At 38.7% G+C, this 6,000-nt stretch overlaps 1 long non-coding RNA gene across 1 annotated transcript in view; it reads left to right on the top strand.

Annotated features, from left to right (window-relative positions):
• The first annotated feature begins 1,216 nt into the window (after positions 1-1,216).
• LOC306650882 overlaps positions 1,217-6,000 on the top strand; it is a 45,013-nt gene continuing 40,229 nt past the window's right edge. Inside the window, exon 1 of the long non-coding RNA XR_013761053.1 lies at positions 1,217-1,492. This is a non-coding gene — a long non-coding RNA (uncharacterized lncRNA). The remainder of the gene's footprint in view (positions 1,493-6,000) is intronic.

Here is a 6,000-nt window from a genome sequence, read left to right as displayed (position 1 = left end):
GGCTTCCCTGCAGTTCCTCTTACATGCCCAGCGTCCTCCTGTCCCTATTCCCCTTTGAATAGGCTGTCCCCTCTGCTGAAGACACATCTCCCCAGTACCCATGTGGCTTCCTCATTGGCCTGTCAGTCTTTGGTCAAATGACACTTCCCAGGAAGTGCTGTCCTCACCAGTATATTTTCAATCATTCCAGCCCTCAAACATCATTCCTTTTATTTCATTCAACTTATTTCCTGTAACAAACTATATATTTTCCTTATTTCTTCTCTTTATTCTTTCTCCCTCTCTTCCAACCATTAGAATGTAGCTCCGCCAAGAAAAAAGATTTTAATAAGTTTCTGCATTCTGGGCTTCATTTGTGTTGATTTTAAAAAAGCCTACAAAATCAAATAACAAAGAATTACACATTCATACAGATTCAATTAAGTGGAATCTGAAGGAAATATTCATAGAAAATGATGTCTTCAATATAATAGAAAAGTGACTTTATGGCTTTTTATTTTTTGCCAATTTTTTTTTTTTTAATTTCACGGAAGCATAAAGTCATTTAGGCTGAAGTTAAAACTTGCCTCTTATCACAAGTTGCTTGAGCTTTGAGCTTAGAAAAGGCACTCTGGGGTGAAAGTTATTAATTATAGACAGTGATAGAAATGCAAAATGTTTTCTACTAAGAGAAAGTAACTTATTTTTTAACTAAAAGTGCTATTGGCTCTTATTCAGGGCCTATGTGAGTTGTTACAACTTTATCGGGGGTGGAGCAGGGAACAATATGAAAACCTCTTTTTGAAATTGCATTTACTTATTACATTTTTGTAAAGCCTTTATGTTGATTGTGGGAGGTCCAAAGAACACGCATTCTTGTGTTTGAAGTGAGACCACTGGCGTGATCACAAGGGGAGTGAAAGTCAGAAGAAAAAAAGGAACAGAGAAAAAGAAAGGACGAGAATTTAGAAATAGATCATTGCCTGAAATATTTTTGTACACGAACAGGAAGTTGCTTTCAGAAAGCCAGACCGCAGACTCTTGCACATGGACCTTGCACAAGGGGTCTAGGATTTGAAAACAGCATCATGAGCTTAAAGGGATTCCATTTTGCTGATGGGGTGTCTATTCATTTTTATCTATACTGTGGCTAGAGATTGTGCTCTCTGATGCAAAAGCAAAGAATGTGAAAACAAGAAGTGCTATAATCCTTCCCTCAGTGTTGTTAAGGCTGAAAATGTGCCTCTGTTTATCCTAAACATCAGGAAATTGTATCATAGTAGCAGAATGCATCAGTTATCTAAGATTGAGTGCAAAATTCTAATAGGAGAGCTCGTGAACATGAAGTTCCATCTTTGAACAAGGAGGAATTGCTGTGTGTCAGTTTCCATTCTTTGGTTTTGCTTAGGGAAGTGCTTCCTGGATACACATTCCATTGTTCTGTCATCAACTTGGACACACTACCCTTGTGAATTCCATTGGAGAAAAGAAAAGCTCAAGAAGCAGAGAGGAGGTAGGGGTTTTTTTTTTTTTTTTTTGGTGACTGCTGTAATTTCAGAGAATGCAAAACTAGCATGACCTCCTATTGGTGACTCTCGTGATCCAAGTGTTCTGTTCCTAGCCACAGGGGAAGCCATTTTGTTTCTGAGGCTGAATTAGCCAGTTTAGGAAACAACAAAGATGCTGAAATTAAAAATTCTTCTGCATACCTGCATCTTTTAACAAATAGCAGGATTTTTCCTGATACCAAAAGAAAAAATAGTATTCTTAATCTGGTGCAAAGCAGGTTGACATGAATGCTTTCCTTGATTAGCTTAAGCCCCCTCAAATGACAGCATGCACTTATATTTTCACAGGGAGTGCTGAATGGAGGGTTGGTTTTGAGGTGAGGTATGCATCATCATTTAGAATTTTTCATATTTTCTTGGAGCATTAATCAAACAAAAGAGATCAAAAGAAGCCAATTCCTGTGAGAGCTCTTACAATGTAGTATGAAACCTACCTAGGAGATTCTGAATAATCCCAATGTAGTGATTTTCAATTGTGTGTGTGTTTGGGGGTGCAAACTGACAGGGGGAACATTTGGCAATGTCTAGAAACATTTTTGGTTGTTACCATTGGAGGTGGAGAAAAGGGAACTGTTCCTGTCATCGAGTGGTAGACACCAGGGGGGCTGCTAACTATGCTACAACACACAGGAAAGCCCCCTATTCCTACAGAATTATCAGCCCCAAAATGTCAGCAGTGCCCAGGTTGAAAAATGCACATTCTACCACATCCTCTAAATATAAGCCCATTTGAAACATCCCTCCATTGGTGGAAATAACCAGAATAACAATCTGGTAAAACAAAACCCAAGCAACTCAGTAATATTTCCTCCTTTCTCTTTCCCATCCCACAGAAAATCGTTGGAGAAATGTAACCATGACCTTTCAAAGCAAATGACTCTGTAAGCAACCTCCTTAAATATGTTTCACTGCAATTTCTGCCATTCTCTTGGGGCTATTATGTGTCCAGTAAAATTATTGAAACCACAATAATAAAAATGTATAGCACCATTAGTGCCTCTTGGCTAAACTTGTTGAAATGACAGGTGAAGGAAAAACAAAAAGCCTTCTTTTGAAAAGCTAGCTTGTTTGTTTGTTGCTGCACAGTTTAAGGAAAAAAGCAAGAATGGATACTAAAACTCTCAAGATACAGGATAGTGAGTGACTTATGTAAAAATTTAAGCCTAAAAAAACAATGTTTGTTTCAGTAGTCCTAAGCTTGTTGCTCTTCTGATTCATTTGCTAGGAGAGGAAACTGAGCTTCAGTCATTATTCCTAGCAGAAAATTTAAGGATCATTATTGAAAATATGAATTATCTGAGACTGTTAGTACACAAAATCCTACCCATGGCTTAGAGAGTTCTGTGCAAAGAGTGATATTTGAGAGATTTTAGACTTTAGGACAATTGGTGGCACTACTTATCTATGTGACCTCCATCTTAGGTTTCCTTATCTGTAAAACAAAGGCACTAGGTTGTGACCTCCAAGGTCACTTTCAACTGAAGAAACAATAGCACAAAAATAGTTAAGTACAGGCTGACCTTGAGATTTCCACCAAGCCCACAAATATCTCTATTTAGTAATTTTGACCAATTTAGAGGTAAAGTGATAGCTCATGAAAATGTGGATTTTTTTAACCCAATAAAGACGGTTGACTAGAACTTGATATAGAAGGATTTCTGATTTTTAAGACCCTTTTCTTTGTCAGAATAAGTGAAACCAGGACATCTATGATGGAGAATTAATTTCTCTAGACTCCAAATCTATTTGTTATTCTGTAATGGGGAGACCTGGGAATTTATATAATGGAAGGCCATTCGGGTGTCAATTTGGCTTTGCAGGTCCCACCCTCTGGCCAAACAATAGTACCTTTATCTTAATATTAGTCAGAATGTTAATGTTAATTATTTTAGAATTTTCCAAGCAAATCTGCATGTAAAAGGGATATCCTGGCAGCACAGTGTCTAGTGTATTCTCTCTGAGAGGTTCTTGAAAGTTGAAAACAGGAGAAAATACAGGGCAAGAGCACAGAAACACTGGGCAATCAACATCACTTCATGTTTTTTCCTCTACAGAAAGTCCCTTGCAGGAAGCTGTGTCACAGAGCATGGCGGCAGCTTGCAGAGAAGGGTACAGCTCACACTGGGCCCGGAAATGCTCTGGGGAAGGCCGGATCTGTTTGTTTCTTTACCGGTTTTGCTCCCTGCTCACATACTCCAACCCAAAAGCATTCGGCTATCTAGGTAACTGCTTCTAACTGCATGTAATTATTTTGGAAGTGGTTTTACAGTGTGTGTTTTCCTCACATTGTTTTACCTTTTCTTCTCTTTGTGGACTTGAATTTAGATGGCACGTGAGAGCAAAAGCCAACAAATCCTAAACCTATGTTAAGTGTTCATTTGCTTGTTGATTTATTTTCATTTCAGTAAAAGTTTTGAAAATAAGAAGGTTAATATGATGACAAAAATGTAGGTTTGGAAGACCATTAGCATGTTTAAAGACAGGTGACCATAGTTAGAAAATTGAACATTGACTGTATAAATCAATTTTTTTAAAAAAATTGGGTAGTGTCCATTTTGAAGTATCTCTTGGATTGTTTATTAAGGTGTATGACTTTGAGATTAGGGAATGTTGAAAATGAAAGAAGAGTAGGAGAAGCCATCCTGCACTTGATATCTTGTGACCCAGCTGTTTCCTTTGCCAACTCTTTGCCTAAAGTTGTAGAAAATAGTTTTTTAAAACCCTCAGTGGGGAAATACTTTAATATTTACGAAGACTTCCCTTCCTATCTATAGTGCCCTGTCCAGGATGCATCATTCTGAAGTCTTGCATTATGGGTTACAGTTGAAATTAATGGTGCAAGAGATAGTTTTGTTTGCTTTTTTTCTTCACATTGGAAGTGTAACTTGCTTGCAAAGCTTGTGAGCATACATCCTAAATTGTACACTTCGTCTGTCTTGGAAGGGAAAAGCTTGATCCAAGACCATTGGGATCTCAAGGTATGGTTCCTAGGAGTCTGAGTATCTTTGATGTGATTTTAGGGCCCTCTTGGGCTCTCCATTAATGCTTGTTCAGTAATGATAAATAACATCGATTGATATGGAGAGCAGATTAATAACAGAAGACAGCTGAAAGGTCCTCCCTTTTAGCCTCGTTTCCCAAAAGGGATCACTCAGTTATGTTGGTAGAGCAAGGTCTTTCCTTCTCTAAGTGATCTCTTTTGAAGCTGGAGCGATTTCTGCTCAAGGGAAAGGGTTCAATCTGAAGAATTCTTTAAGGGCAGTTGAGATAAAGCCCTAAACCCACGTTTCTCCTCAAATAGATCCATTTTGCTGTCCATTTCTTGGTACACTTAGACTTTGCAGTAAGAAAAAATACAGTGTGAGAAAGCAAATGTTTTTTGTCAAAGTGTAAAGGGAACTGTATCTGACTAACACTAGAGATGGAAAGAAGCCATAAAGAGTCTTATGTGAATGTTTTCTTCTGCAAATCTACCTGACTGTTGCACAAAACCACTACCATTTATCACACGCTTGCGAGAAAACCCCAGGCTTCCTGTTTCATGTCGCTTGTGTGAAGGATTGCACAGTATAACACAGGTTTCATTGTCTTTCTGCTATTTCCAAGCTAGCAGAAAGAATTTAGTCTTTATATTTTAATTTCTTCTATGAATACTTTATATTTCAAATCTCTCCATTAGTATGCAGATACAAGACAATGGAGATGAGACTGTACATTTGGTTTAGCTTTGTATCTGGGTGTTGGTGAGAAATTGGGACAACTCCATGAGCTAAAAGCCACGCGGTTTGGCAGAGGGACTTTCGTGGAGGCATTGATCTGAGACAGTGAAACATAGTTGACAGATGGCAAGATGATTCTAAGATGAAGAGACAGACTGGCATGGGTGGGTTGCTTTATGAGGGCAGAAGGCTTGCAGTCTCTACAGTACAACCAAAGAATAACTAGAGTGGAGGAGAAAATGGTAACATGTAAAGTTCATATCAAACCTTAAACCTTAGTTCAACATGTCTTCTTAAGGGAATGGCAGAGACTTCTAGCCTTGTAAACTGCAATGGAAACATATTCAGTGCTGATAAGGCAAGTATCTGGTCACCCAGTGGCCAATGGTGTCAAAGTTCTGATAGTAAGGTGACCAGTTTCCTGAAGATAGAAGAGTACTGTGGTCATGACCACAGGTCCCAAAATAGGCACCCTCTGGGGTGTCTAGGGCTCCTCCTTGCAGTCTGCACAACCTTGAATGTATATGATCTGAGTTGTGTACAATGGCTGAAGTTTTTCTCTTCTGCTTTGTTAACTCAAGAAAACAGAAGCCAGATACCAGCTGCCTTCATATTGTCCCTCCTCTGTCTCTGCTGTGACATCTGGGGATTTTTGCATTCCTCCCAATCTGTTATGAGAATGTTCACAGCACATTGTCCCTCAATTAGAGTTCAAGGACAGCCATCATCTTCTC

The sequence above is a fragment of the Sciurus vulgaris genome (genome assembly GCF_902686455.1).
Source record: "Sciurus vulgaris genome assembly, chromosome: X".
NCBI lineage: Eukaryota > Metazoa > Chordata > Mammalia > Rodentia > Sciuridae > Sciurus > Sciurus vulgaris.
This window is presented reverse-complemented; position numbering and strand designations above follow the sequence as displayed.